Source organism: Emys orbicularis, chromosome 13 (assembly GCF_028017835.1).
Source record: "Emys orbicularis isolate rEmyOrb1 chromosome 13, rEmyOrb1.hap1, whole genome shotgun sequence".
Classification (NCBI taxonomy): Eukaryota; Metazoa; Chordata; order Testudines; family Emydidae; genus Emys; species Emys orbicularis.
In genome coordinates, this window is record NC_088695.1 from 37,333,473 (window position 1) to 37,349,021 (window position 15,549).

Sequence of the window (15,549 nt, forward strand, 5' to 3'; positions counted from 1 at the left end):
TCCGTTAACGCCTTCCTCAAAGACTGGAAACTCACTGAGTGTTATTTAGGGAGTTTCAGCATCCATCAGTCACCCATTTCAGGAAGCCTCGTTCTGTAGCTCTCCCTGCTACCCACCCGGTGCTGTTTGCCTCTCTGGTTTTTTTTTTTATTATTATTATTACGGTTTTGTTCCCTGGGCAACTGCTGCTTCTGCGTCCGGCCCTTGCTTGAGGCCCGACTTGAACCCAAGAGGCAAGCTGCATGTGGGGTTGGGAGCTTTGGAAGCGGTGGGATAAGAATTGCTGGCCCAGAATGCCTCTGGGGGCAGAGGTGGAGATTTTATGCCATGCAGTGTTTCCCCACTGCCATTTGCTCCCTAATAATAAGATTCGGTGGTGACAGACGCTACATATTCATAAAGTTGAGGATCTTTGGCAGGATCTTGGTAGCGTTGGGTTCTATTCTGCGCCATACACGGACTCCTTGGGACCTTGTACAGGTCATTTCACACGTTAGTGACTCAGTTTCCCCTAGCGTAGAGTGGCAATAATGCTCCTGACAATATTTCACTTGCAAGTGTGGAGTGAGGCTTGATTCCTGAATGTTTGTCAGCAGGTGGAACTTGTCCAAGGGAAGTGCTGGCTCCTATTAATACATTCATATCCCCTTTTAGCCACCCTGTGCGTTGCTACACCCGAGGGTGCATAGAGCTGGCTGCCTGCCTGAACTGTGCCAGAACCGTCTTTTAATGAGTCTGAGGAGAGCTGATACAGGAAATGCTCCATGGTTTCAAAGCATTCAGGAACCAGACTCTGTAACAGCACCACAGAGACCATTCCCATTTAATGGGTAAATAACACCAGATGCATTAAACAAAAGCTGCTTCTGTGTTTTTCCCACGTATTTGCTTGATCTTCGGTGCGTAGCTACAGCCAAGCCTACTCTGCCCCAGCATATCCTTGTGTTCCTGGTTTTGAATGGGAACTAGTTCAAGAGTGTGGTCCTTTAAATGTGCTGCCCACGTTCACTCTGGCTAAGATGTGAAGGAAGTTTCTTGGGTGGATTTAAAAGCCGGCTGGGGTGGATTTTCTCTGCCAGGGCTGTGACTTCGTTTTTATTATTTGTGTTACAGCAGCACCCAGTGGCCTTAACTGAGATCAGAGCCCCAGTGTGCCAAGTGCTTTAGTGTGGGTTTGTACAAGCAGACCCTGCCCTGAAGATCTTACAGTCTAACTAGACAGACACAGGGTGAGAGGAGAAGCAGAAGCACAGGGAGGTGAAGTGACTTGCCCAAGGTCACAAAGCAGGTCAGTTGCAAGCCAGGAATAGATCCCAGGTCTCCTGAGGCCTACTCCTGTTCCCTGTGTGCTGGACTCGAAGTCTTCTTCCATGCTGCCACTTATGTGTGGAAGGCTCTTCCTGAACTGATCTGCCAGGTCCTACCTCTCTAAAGCCCTCCACACTCAGCGCTGTCATGACACCTCTAAGAAACCAGCCAGCTAGTGATAGGGGCAGATGGGGACATTGGCACTTAATTTGTTTTTGTATTGCAAATGCATCACTTTGATTGTATCTTTCTTTCTCCCACTCTTTGTGTTTTGCTTGTTGGCTTTAGGCTGGAAGAGCTTCAGTGTGGGGATCTGGGTTTTGTACGTGTTTGTAAAGGACCTAGTACAATGGAGCCTCTTTCTATGCTGGGGTCTCTATGTGCTACTGCAATAGAAATATGAAATAATACTCACTGAGAAGGTGGAATAGAACATTACTTCCCTTTCTTTCCTCTTCCCCAGGAGCATCTTACAAACATCAAGACGCTGCTGTGAGCTCAAGGAAAATAATAAGGGTATTTAGTTTTTGTGAAATGTGCTGGTATAGAGTAGATACAGCTCGGGCACCATCCTTATGACATTTTCCCAGCATCGCCTACTAATCGAGAGGGGCCCCTTTCTAGGGGCAAGAGGGAAACTCAAACTCTGTTGCAGACATTTGGAAAGAATCTGGTTCTTATGTACAACGAATGGGCTGAGTTTACAGTGGTGGCAACTTGTAGCAGCTGGTGGCTTTTTTTTAAGTCATGCAATTTCGTGAACCTCTCACTTTTAAAAAAGAGAGCCAAGTTTTCTAGCCCTTGGGTTTGTGGAGAAAAGCTGGAGAACATGAATCCTGAAGCAGAAGCCACACTATTTAAAAAACAAACACAAAAAACAACCCTCACGATTTGTGGGGCTTGACTCACAATTTTTAAATGCTTGAGGTTGATAATAATATACATAGTAGACAGTCTTATCCTGCATGTAAGACCATTTGCAGAAACAATGCCCTGTACACGTGGTCTGATCGCGTTACTTAACGTTTGTACAGCACTTGTGCTCCAACATTAACCAATGACCATTTCTGTGTCTGTTCTGTTACCCATACGGCGTAGCTCCAGCAGAGGGAGCGCCTTGCATCATTGCAAACCCTAAAATCACTTTAAAGGCGCAGCCTCCGTTCCAAGGGCAATGAGGATTTCTGGGGGCGGGTGGGGTGGATTAACGTATCGAAAAGCAGCTCTTAAGAGTCGTGGGGAGACTTCCTCCTTCCCTTTCTAATACGGGTATAAATTAAGGGCTCATCTGACGGGTCTTATTCAGCTGGAGCGAGAGAGACGGGTATTTTTAAACCATCTCTCGATGTAGGAGGATTTTGTCGTGGGTTTCAGTGAGACATTTAGTGTGTCATGTTTTTGTTGTATTTTTCCCTCCGTTATTTAAACAGAGCTTGCACTGGGGAAGGCCATTATAGAAAGGGGAGCCAAAGTATATGAGGCAAGAAGGATAATATATTTAGATGTTTCCAATATAGTTGCAGCAGAATCTTCCTCTCGAAGCCCTGCATGGGCTGAAGAGGTGCTGCTAGCTGCGGCTGCATTACACCTAAGGGGAGATCAGTGCAGCTGTAACCTACAGGCTGATCGCTGCACCAAGATGCACAATAAAATCCATTGATAATGGGGAGCTGGAGGCGTGGAACAGCTTCTCTCTTCCTCCCCACGTGCTGCGTCTCCATGGCAACCGCCGACACAACGTTCCATTGGGAGATTGTAGCAATTTTCACTTTGAACCAATGAAAGCCCAGAGGGATGATTCAGCAGCCAATGAGAAGAGAGATGGGGGGGTAGGAGGTGGAAGGTGGAAAGATCTACGCGTGAGCCTGGCGGTACCTGGTCGAGCCTGGCCCGGAGCCCAGGAGGCTGGTTCGGTCGGGTCCAGTCCGTGAGATATCAGCTGCCGGTGAGTCGGACTATCCCGAGACTGATCCAACGCCTGAAGTTCGGTCATGTGGGAGAGAGATGCGCTGCACGGTCCAAGCTGAGGTGCCGGAACAAATCGGCCCGGCCCAGAAGTTATTGAACCTTTGAAGGGCTTCCCCAAGGACGGACTCCCGGTTCCGAGCCGAACCGGGCCGTATAACATTATTTGGAGAAAGGAGATGAGGCCCAGTTCAAACACTGCTGACAGCAAATAACTTTCTCAAGGGAAAGGGGAGACCAGAACCCAGCAGACTTAGGCCAGTGCACCAAGAGAAGGAGACTCCAGAAGCCATTAGAAACAGGTCAAAATACAGAAGGGAAAAGCAACTGGAATCCACTAGAGACGGGTCAAGCTACCAAGGGAAGAAGGCACCAGAACTCAGCTGAACCACGTTCAGGGGTCTAGGAAAGGAGAGAGCAGAACCCAGTCACCTTATCAAGGAGACATGTAATTAGGGCCCACCACAGACCCAGGTCTGCTTATCAGAGGAAGGGGAAAACAGGACTCAAGTGGACAGATGAGAACAGAATGGACTGAATGGCGGAAGACAGCAACAGTTGACAGGGTTAAAATAAGGCCAGACCAGCTTGCTTTGAAAGACTGGATTCAGCCACGTGAGTGAGGCTAATTAGGAGGTGGCTGAGCCAAGGCCAGAGGGGTTTGTTGTTCCAAAGCCTGGTTGGGGCTTCTACATGTAACCACGTCTGGTTTGTGTGAGGAGCCAGGAAGCGGAAGGAGAGATCACATCTGGCAATGCCAGAGATGACCCAGCCCAGCGATGTGCTAACACCTCCTCCCACTGCCAGCACTTCCATGGACGGCAATGTAGTGGCCATCATCATAGCTGCAAGTGAGTACCCGGTCTGTCTCTTTGTGTTCCCTTCACTGGGGTGGGAAGTGAGGAGCTGTTTTTACTGCAGGCCCTTGCGGAGGACAGCAAAACTCTCAAACGTGCCCCCTTCCCCCGAGTAAAACTCCCTTTTGTTTCCCTCTTCCTGGGCTTTCCAGGCTCCATTGTCATCTCTTCAGCACTGGGAGGGGGGGAGGGCTCATTTCTCCCAAGTGCTGCATTTACCTTGTTGTGCCATGTCTGTGCAATCAGGGTTAGGAATGCTACTTTCTTGAGTTGCTGTGAAAGGTACTTGGGCTGGGGGGAGAGGGAGAGCACCCCCCCCACCCCATACATAGCTGGATTTTCAGAGGGACCAGCACCCCTCACTCCCATTGATTTCATTAGAACTACCTCTGAAAATCCAGTGATGTGCATGGAGTGAGTGTGTGAGGGGCGAGCTCCACCAGGTGCTTTTCTATTGGGAACATTTGGATTTTTTCCCCCTTTCCCTGATAGACTTTTGGAGAGGCCCCAGTTAGGGGAGAGAACTTGCTTTTCCTTGTGCCAGCTTGGGGCAGCTGAGCTTGCATTAATTGGTCTGCCTTGAAATGACCATCTGCTTACCTGGGTTTTATCATGTTTCCATCACATACTGTTCAGAACAACTAGCACTGAAGTGCCTGGTTTCCAGGTGACCCATTAAATGGAGACACACTATTCCAGCCCATAAAAAAAAGGCAGGCAGCCCGTTCTGTCAACCTGTATTGACTCCATATGGTGGAGCGGGAAATAATTCCCTCCTGCCAGCTGGCATGTTCCATAAAGACTCCATCAGGAAGATTGGATCCTTTTGTCCACGTGGGAGTGTGAGCTCTGAGTCGGGGGGATCTCACCTGAAATGTTTCACAAATGAAATCTGTTGCAGTTCCCATAGACAGACTGGATGCGATGCTACACTTTCTAAACATCGTATGTGGAAATAAATCCCTCTTTAACGTACCTGCCAAGACCCGAGTCCTGAATCCCATGTTTTTGCTACTACATTGGCAAACACCTAAAGCTGCTTAATAGCAATACTAAGTCCTTCTAGGGCACCTTTCGCCAGATGATCTCACAAGGGCTATACAAACACAACTGTACTATGGTAAATTTCACAGCACGTAGGCGTAGGGAAATATTACCCTCTGCATCCACAGAAGAGGAAATGTGAGGCTGGGATGGGGGAGGGGACTAAGTGACTCACTTGAGGCCACGCAGCCTGTCAGTGTCAGGGCTGGGAATAGAACTCCAGGAGTCCTGCTCTAGCTGTTTACCTCTCTTGAGGACTGTAGGAAATGCTCCTTCTTGTGCTGCGCTTTACGTGTCAGTGATCTAGCCAGGGAGACGCAGAACCCTGAGCGCTGATCCTGGCCAGTGTGTCAGTTCTCTACTAATGTGCTGTGCTAGTCAGCCTGTCTTGTGACCTCAACCCCTTTGCCCCTGTGTAATTAACACGAGATTTCACCTTCCAGCCCTCTCCAGGTTGCAGGCATGGAAGTAGGGGAGAGCAAGAGAGCACTTGTGTGAAAGCTAGAGCAGGAATGTGTTCTGATAGAGCAGGGGACTGTGGGTCCACGCTCCCGGCTTCTAATCCTGGCTCTCTTCTGCTGATGCACTTCTTGACTTTGAGTAACTTGCTCATCCCATTCCACAGACTATAAATAAGACCCACCTCTCAAGAGCTGGGAGAATGAATGAGAGTTAATAATAATAATACCTAGCTCTTATACCGTGCTTTTCATCAGTAGCTGAAGTGGTGTGAGAGCCTCAGCTGAAAGGCAATGGTTTACTGGCTTGTTCTGATCCGTATTAGGGCTATTTCCATTCTGCCCAAATGAAGGGTAAGTGGGCACGGAGTCAGTTTCAGTACAGAACTAACTGTTGTACGCCCCAGCTGCACAGAAGGGATGTTTGCAGACAGAGATACCACTGCCCAGTGGGGTTTTAAATGTCCTTGGAAAGGAGTGAGGCAGCTGCTCTTGGGAAACTGGCTGGCAGATGGTTATATGTCGGCCACCTGGTTCCCTTCCTGGAGCGCCAGATAGAGAAAGAAAGGGGGAGGTTTAAGGAGCATCCAGATTGGTTGTGACCTGCTGGGCGTTCCAGGCTGGGTGGTGAACTTGCTTGTTCTCTTTTATCTTTGCAGCAGTTTCTTCATCTGTGTTCGTAGTGGCGATCTTGGTGCTGCTACTGCTCTTGTACCACCGGGACCCCCTGTGCTGCCAGTTCCTCTGCTCCTGCCGTTTCTTTCAGAGTCCCAGCCAATATGTAAGTATCCTGCCCACCTGTCTGGCTGTCCATCTAATATTCTGGGCCCTAATCCTTGCTTGAATATGGGCAAATCGCTTTAATCTCCGTGATGTGCTGGTTTGGAGTTGAGCTGCAATTTGGAAACCTGGTTAGAGTACCCTGGTGTGGCTTGGTCTTCCAGCCAGCGTGGAACGGCCTCGTCTTTTGCAGTGCAATGCCGGACGGTGGCTTGGCCCAGTTCATAGTCCTCTCTTGCTGAATGATAGCGTAGGACCCCAGCCTCTCTGCTGATCATTCATTCTCTCTCCAAACAAAGCCCAACTAGAGGCCTTTGCACCCAAACCTGCCTGACTGTACAGTTAGTGATCAAAAGCAGCCAATCGGGGGCACATCATGGAGGTAGGAGATGAGTATCAGAGAACGCTCTGAGTAATTGACATCTGCAGTGGTTGAATTTCACAGAGTAACAGAGAGTTCCCTCCCCTCTGTCTTTCGTGTTCAGAGCCAGGTTTTGCTGCACTCCTCCTCTTCACAGGGAAAGGGCCACAGCAGGACATGCTACTGTGAAGCACAGTGGATCTGGAAGACAGGGCCACTCTCTGCCGCTGGTATGTCAGCAACTTGCTCTATGCGCTCCACAGCTTGTGCTGAGGGAGCCAGCTGGAGCCGGAGAACCCCATTGCTCATGTCTATCGTATCCCTGGCTTCAGGGGACAGCTTTAGGTCATGGAAGTTAGATCATCCAACCCATCTCCCTGCCTCTGCGGGATTGATTCCTGCCTGTGAAGGACTTGGCAGGGCTTGGGACTCCAGAGGAGGGGCAGTTTGGAAGGGTACGAGGCCGATACATACAGGGTAGGATGCAGATACACACATGGGTACCATGTGCCAAGAAGTAATTGGAATTTCCCCCTGTCCTAGCTCCAAAGGGATATCAGCTCGGGGGGGGGGGGGGGGGGGGCTAGACTGAGAGAGAGAAACTTCTTCAGACAATGAAAGGCAAATGTCAGAATCTGACTGAAGTAAGTGCCATCACGGGCTGAACTCCCACTAGAAGATCATACTGGAAACAAGGGCTGCTTTGCCGACTTTCCCGGCACAGCAAGAGGGGGCCAGGAGACCCCAGCTGGATCACTTCACCCCTTTCCTCTCTGTTGTTCCGAGGGGGCGCGCTCCACGTTCACATATTTAGGAGAACAACCGGAAGCTCCCAGCAAACGTCTTTCCTCCTGCTCCTGGAGGTTGGCCTCCTGTTGTCAGTGAGATGTGAATATGCAGCAGGCTTCAGCACACACACCTGTCACAGTTGTTCTTTGTGGAGTCTCCACGTTCCCCAGCAGAATGGGTTCCTCCCCACAGGTAGCGAGCAGCTGCCCTCATGCACGTCAAGCAGTTGCCAGTGCAGTTGTGGTGAGAAAAGTGACCGTGGCACCATCTCGCCCCACAGATCTGCTCTTTCTGGCGCTTCAGAGTCCTGGCTGCTTGGGTTTGTGACCATTGCGATGGATTAGGCTGGGCAATAGTTTCCCAAGGGAAGTGGTGAGAAACCCTCTGTTTGGGAATTGTGTATTGCAGGAACAGCCCTGTGTTTGCGGGGATAGGGATCAGGTGACCTGTAGTTTGGCTTTGGGAGAGTGAGCAGGAGACTATTCTGGCTTGTGCGTAATCTAGAGAATTAAATTCTACTTCCCTCTTCTGTTGTGACTGCAGAGTGGTGATATGCAAACCAGAAAGAGCCGGATGTGAACCAGAAAGGCAAAAGGCCCTCCTGCGTCTGGCTCCTTTGTGGTAGTTAAGGATGAAAGGGTGGGGCTGTTTGTGGTTTACATTTGAAATGTCACATCTTTTGCAAGAGGACCTTAGAGGACCTTTGGAGGACCCCCAGATATGAGGCTGCACCTCTTCTTACCCATCTACTAAGAGGGGACGTGGATTCCTTTAGTCTGTATATGGCCTTATCTTCACTACAAGAAAGGTGTGTCCTTATCTCAGGGTAAAAACCTAAGGCTGCACTTCAGTTACCAGGTCAAGTTGGTGATTAGGGTTTATCTTGATCTTCTAACTCATGTGAAAACTGCAGGCTGCGTTCTGTGCATTAGGATTCTACATCCGGTTAATGACACCCCCCCTACACACACTCTATTTTTGTAGTGAAGACAAGGCTTGTATCTCTTCAGCTCTCCTTGCGTTTTTTCAGGGTCCTCCTGCAGAGACAGCAGAAGTGAGGAGCTGATATTTGCATGTAAACAAACAAGCAGGGAAATGTCTGGGGCCTTGTCCACACCACACAAGTGGTACCACTTTAACTCTACCACTCCGGTTAAAGCAATACCGTCCATCCCCCTTCCCCTAGTGTGGACACAGTTACATTGGTAGAAAGGTACTTTCATATCAGTATAGCTTATTGCCTTATGGGAAAGGAGAATAAGCTATATGGGCGTAATGCACCTTTATAAGTGCAACCAACTTGGGGTTGTACCAGTTTAACTATTTCAGTTTTTAAAATTTTTTACCCTGTACCAACATAGTTAAAGTGTACAAAAAGTATGTGTAGACCAGGTGAGAGAGTCTTTATAAGCAATAAAGAGCAAAAGTAAATCTTTGGTTTGCTTTGCAGATCCAGGGCTGATCTTGCAGGGCTGGCAATTAGGAGAAACAAACACGTTGACTAGTAACCGATCAGATTTTCTCCGAAGTCATTAAGAGACAATGGGATCCCCACAATGGCTTACGTTGGAGAGAGAGCCATAAATACGCTGATTCCAACAGGAAGAGAAACAAAGAGTGGATGAAACATAAAACCCCGACCACTTGTAATTGGTAAAGATCACATGACACTTTTCACAAGAGTGTGAGTGATTGGCCTTGGCCAAATTCCAGTGAGGGCAATTACAGTCTGCCTCCTCGCTTCACCTGGACATTGTGTGGAGGAGTTATTCTTTGCTGGAAGAGATGGGTATAGTTGGAGCACATATCTGGGAACAGTAAACTGCCCAGAACTCTAATTCTGGCCCTGACACCAACGTCTTATTGGGGAAATTGACCAGAGTAGCTATTGCAGAATGGCTTCCTATGCCCATGTTCTTAGTCCAGAGTAAGGGTTTGTCTACACTTGAAAGTTATGTCAGAGTAAGGTAGGGTGTGAATTTAAAGTGCAGTTGCTATTATGGAATAGCACCACATGTGTGGACACTTATGCCAGAATAAGAGTGCCTCATTCATGTTTTGTTTAATCCATTTCCAAAGTGGATTAAGGAAAAGGAACTCTTGTTCTGGAGTAAGTGTGTCTACACCTGGAACTATTCCAGAGTAACAATTGCACTTTAAATTCACACTGTATCTTATTTTGAAATAACTTTTCCTGTGCGGACAAGCAAATGACTTACCTCTCGTACTGGTTTTATCTATGCTAGGAGAAAGGTGCTTCCCCTCCTCTCCCCACCCTGGGTAGCTCAGTCAAACTAGCTTAACTTGATTGAAAACTCCATTTCACACTAACGTATTAGACACAGGACTTGTACCGGTTCAAGTTGAGTTATTCTGCTTCTAAAACACTAGCATACGCACACTGCAATGCAGCACAGCGCATTAACTCCACACTTACCACAAACTCTGGAGTCCTCTTGCAAATGGACGAAGTTTGCTGCAAATTGAATTAGTTCGGTCTGTGGGTTGTGTGCACACAACCGCTGCGCATCGCTGTTGGCGTTCTTCAAGCTATCCTGTGCTGCTTTGCCGTCGACCATTACTGACCTGTCTGTTTACCTGTGTGCCCTCCCCTGCCCTGGTGTCAAGTTCCCAGGATGACCCCTCCCTTGTTTAAAAGTTGGCACAGGGCTAGATTGTGCCCATTTGCTCCTAGATTAGAGTGCATCAGCGCTCTTGTGACTACAGCGATTCTACTCCACAAACCCCACCACATGCCCATGTTGCTGCTTGGAGGCCTGCTGAGACCCTGGATCTCATTGCCCCCTGGGGAGACGCCTCAGGGCAGGAAACTCTTGGGGCCGGTCACCATCATGAAAAGCTGTTTGTGGAGGTTGCCAAGCAGATGTCCATGAGGGGTCATGACCAAGATGCCTGCCAGTGCTGGGGAAAGAGCAAGCAGCTCAGAAGGGTCTACATTAAAACGAGGGATGCAAGGAAAACACTGGGCAGGGGCCATGTGATCTGCCCATTTTGTGAAGATCTAGACAGGATTTTACCCAATTTTATACAACCCCCAACCCAGACAGACAGTTTGTGGCTCCTGCTCGCAGCTCTCTCACCCCCTGCCCTAAGGCCAAGCAGCAGGGCTCATTGGAGAATGAGCCGGATGACACCCGAGAGCCAGGATCTGGTTGGGACTCAGGACTGTGACTGAAAGCCAGGCCGCATTGCTGCAGGGCAGGACTCCGGCTGAGTCCCAGCCAGCAACTCAGGCCGGGACCAAAGAGGGAAGAGCCTCTGGAGTGGAGGAAACTTTGGGGTGTAAGTTCCTGCCTGTCCAACGTGGTGGTGTTACTGTGTTAACTGAGCTAGCGTCTGTTCCGGGGGCCCCATGGCTGCAGCCGTGTTACATGGATGTGAGCTAGGAACCATTCCGAGTCTCCAGCCCCTGCCCCTCTTCTCCTTTCTGCTCCTGCTCTCCGCTCCCCCCACCCCAGCCCCCCTCTATATTCCCAAGATGGCGGCTGCTCCATGCAAGCACTTGGCCTCTGTTATGTGCTAAAGCCCTGACCATCTGCTGTCTGCAGGTCTGCGCTGCGGAGGGCACATACCCATCTGCCTGTTTTCCTTTCCGCTTCCCTCCGCTGTCCGGCCTGGGAAATTCCTGCCCCACTCTCTCCGAAACACCTGTTCCTCATCTCAAAATGGTGGCTGGCAGCATTGCTCAGCCATAGCCTCTACACCACCCCCGCCCAGAGCAGAGTCAAATAACGGAAACCCAAGGTATGGGGCCCTGCAAGTTGGTACGCTGTAGCTCCATGTATTTCAGCACATATCTCAAAAAAGGGAGCCTTTCCCCTCCTGAAATTCTCTTGCTGGTCATCGCAGGTCTGCAGAGTGACCCTCTTCCTCTGATCCAAGCCCGGAAACGGCACTGCCCAGTGTGTGGCTGATCCAGGAACTGCTCCTCTGGTACCAATTGCTCAGTGTCCTCTTCTTCCTCACCTTTGGCCCACTTACGCCGCCGCCGAATCTCCTGCTGCCACATCATACACTCAGCGGTGAGCGGTCTCTACAGCCAAATGTGTCCGGCTTTGAGTTCTGAAATACAGCCCAAGCAGCCTCTATGTACTTGGGGCTGTCACCACAGCGAGCGGAGCATTGCTGGGTCCATGCTGGCCAACAGGAATCTGAAAATGGTGCTAGCCCACCCGCAAAGGAAACAGGGGGTGAAGACATGGGAGTTTTCAAAAGTTTGAAGCCACCTGGCTTCCCACAATTCACCATGAAAACAATCCCAGGATGCACACTGCTGTGCAGTAAAGCAGAAGACCACAGGATTCCCTTCAAGAATCATAGAAGTGTTAGACGGGAAGGGACCCTGGGAGTTCATCTAATCTAGTCCCCTGCACTCAAGGCAGGACTGAGTAATAACTAGACTATTCCTGGCAGGTGTTTGAATACCTGGCAGGTGTTCTTAAAATCCTCCAATGATGGAGATCCAACAACCTCCCTAGGCAATTAGTTCCGGTGCTTAACTACCCTGATGGTTTAGGAAGCTTTTCCTAATGTCCAACCTAAACCTTCCTTGCTGCAATTTAAGCCCATTGCATCTTGAATGCAACACCCTCAGTTCACAACAAGCTGCTGCTGTGGGTATATGCGATGCAAACTGAAAAACCCAACAGGCGTTTCATGTGCACACTACTGGCACAGCTTGCGTACAACACTTTATCAGACACACTGTAAAAAGCTTTTCATTCCCCCCCCATCCGTCATTCCCTTCTCCCCCATGTAGGCAAGACCACAGATTAACACCTTTCACTTCATTTTAGTAGGTTACGTTATACCCAAGGGTAGCAGTGCCCATTACATTGTGCAGCCGTGACGGGCAGAGAAATCTTGGCCCAGGGTCCCAGGGCAAACTGCTATTTTTTTGTTTAAGTGCCTTGAGGTCTCTAACATTCATAGAGAACAGACTCCAGGCTTTCAAAGTCATATCTGAAAGGCCCACACAGGGAACTCAACCTCTCTCCCTTGTAAGGACAATAGGTTGAGTCCACCTTGCTGAGGTGTGAACCAGAGGTTCCAGGGAGGCCAGATATTTCCACCCAGGAGATGATGGCTTAATGGTGTAGACATCATCAGGCTTAAAAGAAATAGGAATCTAGTTGTCCATAAGAAAGGACAAGCCTGTTGTCAGCCTTAATTCTGCTGGCCTGACCAGATGTGCGAATGCTGCCAAAGAGAACACACTTGTGAACGGTGGACACAGGGAGCAACAGCATGCACGGAGCTAGGGATGGGGTGGAGGGTAACTGGGCAGGAAAGCCAAACAGAATGGAAGACCCAGAGGGGAGAGCTCAGGACTGTTTACAAAGCTGCATTATTTCTTGCTGGGAGCGTGGAATGCGGCCAGGCAGGGCTGTTTCCAACTGCTACTGATGGCAACTTCAACACCCTCCTAAGCCACACGCCATAAGTCTCGGTATTATAGTAGAGATGGACATGTTATTGCCTGTTGGCAATCTGCTGACTGCGTTCAGCACACCGCGCGCCTCCCTAACCCCCAGCACGCACACCAAATGCCAGAGACGGGCTCTTACCTTGTATTCATTTCTCTTCCTTTCCCTTCTCCTCATGCCATATAGGATTGTCCTCCTCCATACTTCAGCAGTAACCAGCGGCTGGTGGGACCCCAATCGGGAGCACAGCAATTGGAGAGCCCTGCCGAGAATCCTGGGGTGCAGGTGAGGGTACTGAGGGTACGGCTTCTTCCCTGATGGGGTGGGTAAGAGTGCTTTGGGGAGAGGGCTGTTGTATTAATTTTGATGGAATAAATGGGCCCAGAGAGTCAAGGGTCTTAACGTGACCCTGTCGCTGCCCAACATTAAAGTTTTGAACAGCGTTCAGGGTTTGGTATACAGAGACCTCCATCTGCTTAGTACCACAGCAAACACACCATTACAAATCTTTTTAACCCTTTATTGAAATACAGAAAAGGAAAAACGGTGACAACATTTGCAATGTAAAGAACTAAGTGAGGCTTCCATTTTAACAACGCCGCTTGTTCCCTTTCCCACTAGTCACAGACAGGTTTTGGAAGGACCCCCTCCTATTTATGACAGCCTTTGAGGTGGTATGAAAGATGATCATAACTGGAGCTGTTAAAGTCTGATCCCATTTTCCTGAAAGACAAAACAAGATAAACACACACCAGAGAGAGGAGGAAAAACCCAACAAAGCTAGAAAAGGCAGTCATCTGGGTCCCTCTCACGTCAGGACGGTTCTCAGGGTCAGGACAAGGCAGGCCCAACGGTCCCAGGAGAAGGTGGAGGTTGCAGCGTGATAGTAAAGCTCTCTTCCTGTCCACCCATCTTCCAGCCAACAGCTTCTGATTTCCCTCCCAAAGTCTTTGTCTTTTTAAGGACCCCAAAAGGGAGTGATGGGCAGAATAGTCCATCCTCTCATTATTTGGTTCAGCAATTAGGCCTAATTTCCAACACACTAATTTTGGCTCATTGATTTCCAGTCCCACACTCTTCTTGTGTGCCAGATGCGATCTTAACACAGTCCTTGTAGGCCTTTTTGTTTGTACTAATTCAGCCTGTTTCCCGTTTGCACCTTTTCCCAGCAACTCTTATGGGTTATTGTGGCATTTTATGCACTTTACTAACTTCTTACACTTGAATTTACAATTAAGGTAAATTCATAGGCCCAGTTATTACAACAGGGCTGCAAAGAGATCATGTCACGTAGTGGAAGATGCTTTGGGTATGGAGGCCGGGGGCATCCTGGGGAGGGTATTTGGGTGTGGGGCAATTCCTGGGTGTAGTGGATCAAATCCCCTTAGACATGGGTGCAGGATGCCAGAGAGAATGGTCCTATTGCAGAAATGATTTGGGCATGAAGCTCTGGACAGAATCTCCTTGGTGTGGGTGCTGCAAGCCTGGGGTTGCAGTGAGAACTCTAGGGCACCATCATCATGGGGTGCTGGTGTAGGTGCGTTAGACACAGGGCTCTACAGACACCTGTCTCTGGGGGGGTACTCTGAGAGTTGGCATCCTGAACAGAATTCCTGGGCTGAGGAGTGTTGGGCCATGGAGTTCCCAGCAGACTAGGTGCGCTGACTGCCTCAGACAATCGTATGACGTTTTTCCATGCTGGGCGGCTTGGGTATTTCTAGGGAGATGAACTATTCTGCGTTGGACCCCCCAGCAGCTATCAGCTCCCTCCCTGGGAGCAGCTGCGCTTGCCAAGCTACGAGAGTGTGCGGAAGAAGGATCGGCAGCGGGAGATCCATCAGCTGATTGCCGAGAGGTTTGGACTGTGGGTAGACCCCTCCCAGGAGGTGAGTGGAAGGCTGCTTCAGCTGCCAAAATCCTGCCTCTGCCTGTCTAGAAGCACAGCAATGGTCCCATCCTGTTTGCCTATAGGCCATCCCCCAGCACTCCGCAGTGCAGTAGCAGAGGACTCTGTTCTCTGTCTCGGCAGTTGCCTTTCTCTGATAGCATTTCTCTCTGGGAAAGGCACACCCGGGTTCCAGGAAATTCCCTATGGTTACATTTCTGCAGGTTAATGATTGATCCCTCCGCAGGGCATCTGCAGAGCGCTAGGAGAGGGGACAGGGCTGCCAGTCTGAACCATCGCTTTGAAGATTGGAATGTGACTTCAGGATTCCAAGTCCTTCTTTCCCCCCACTCCTTATGCTGGCAGCCCTCCTCGCTGCTGCTACTGTTGAATGTCTTTTTCCCCTGCCTGGGCTTGTTCATAAGTTATTGGATTGTGAGGCTTTGCCTGGTGCTCACCATCCAACCCTTAAGCCTCCCGCTCAGTAGACTAGTGAAAAGCAGTGTTCTGTCTGAAGCGTCCACATCCAGGTGAGGTCAGTCCTGGGGCAGCACCCCAGGCAGGAAAAGTCTGCTGTACCAAATGGCAGCCTCTCGGTCTTGCCACACCCAGGGTTGCTTGGGGCAGAATGGAAATCTGTGACTCTTTCAATGCA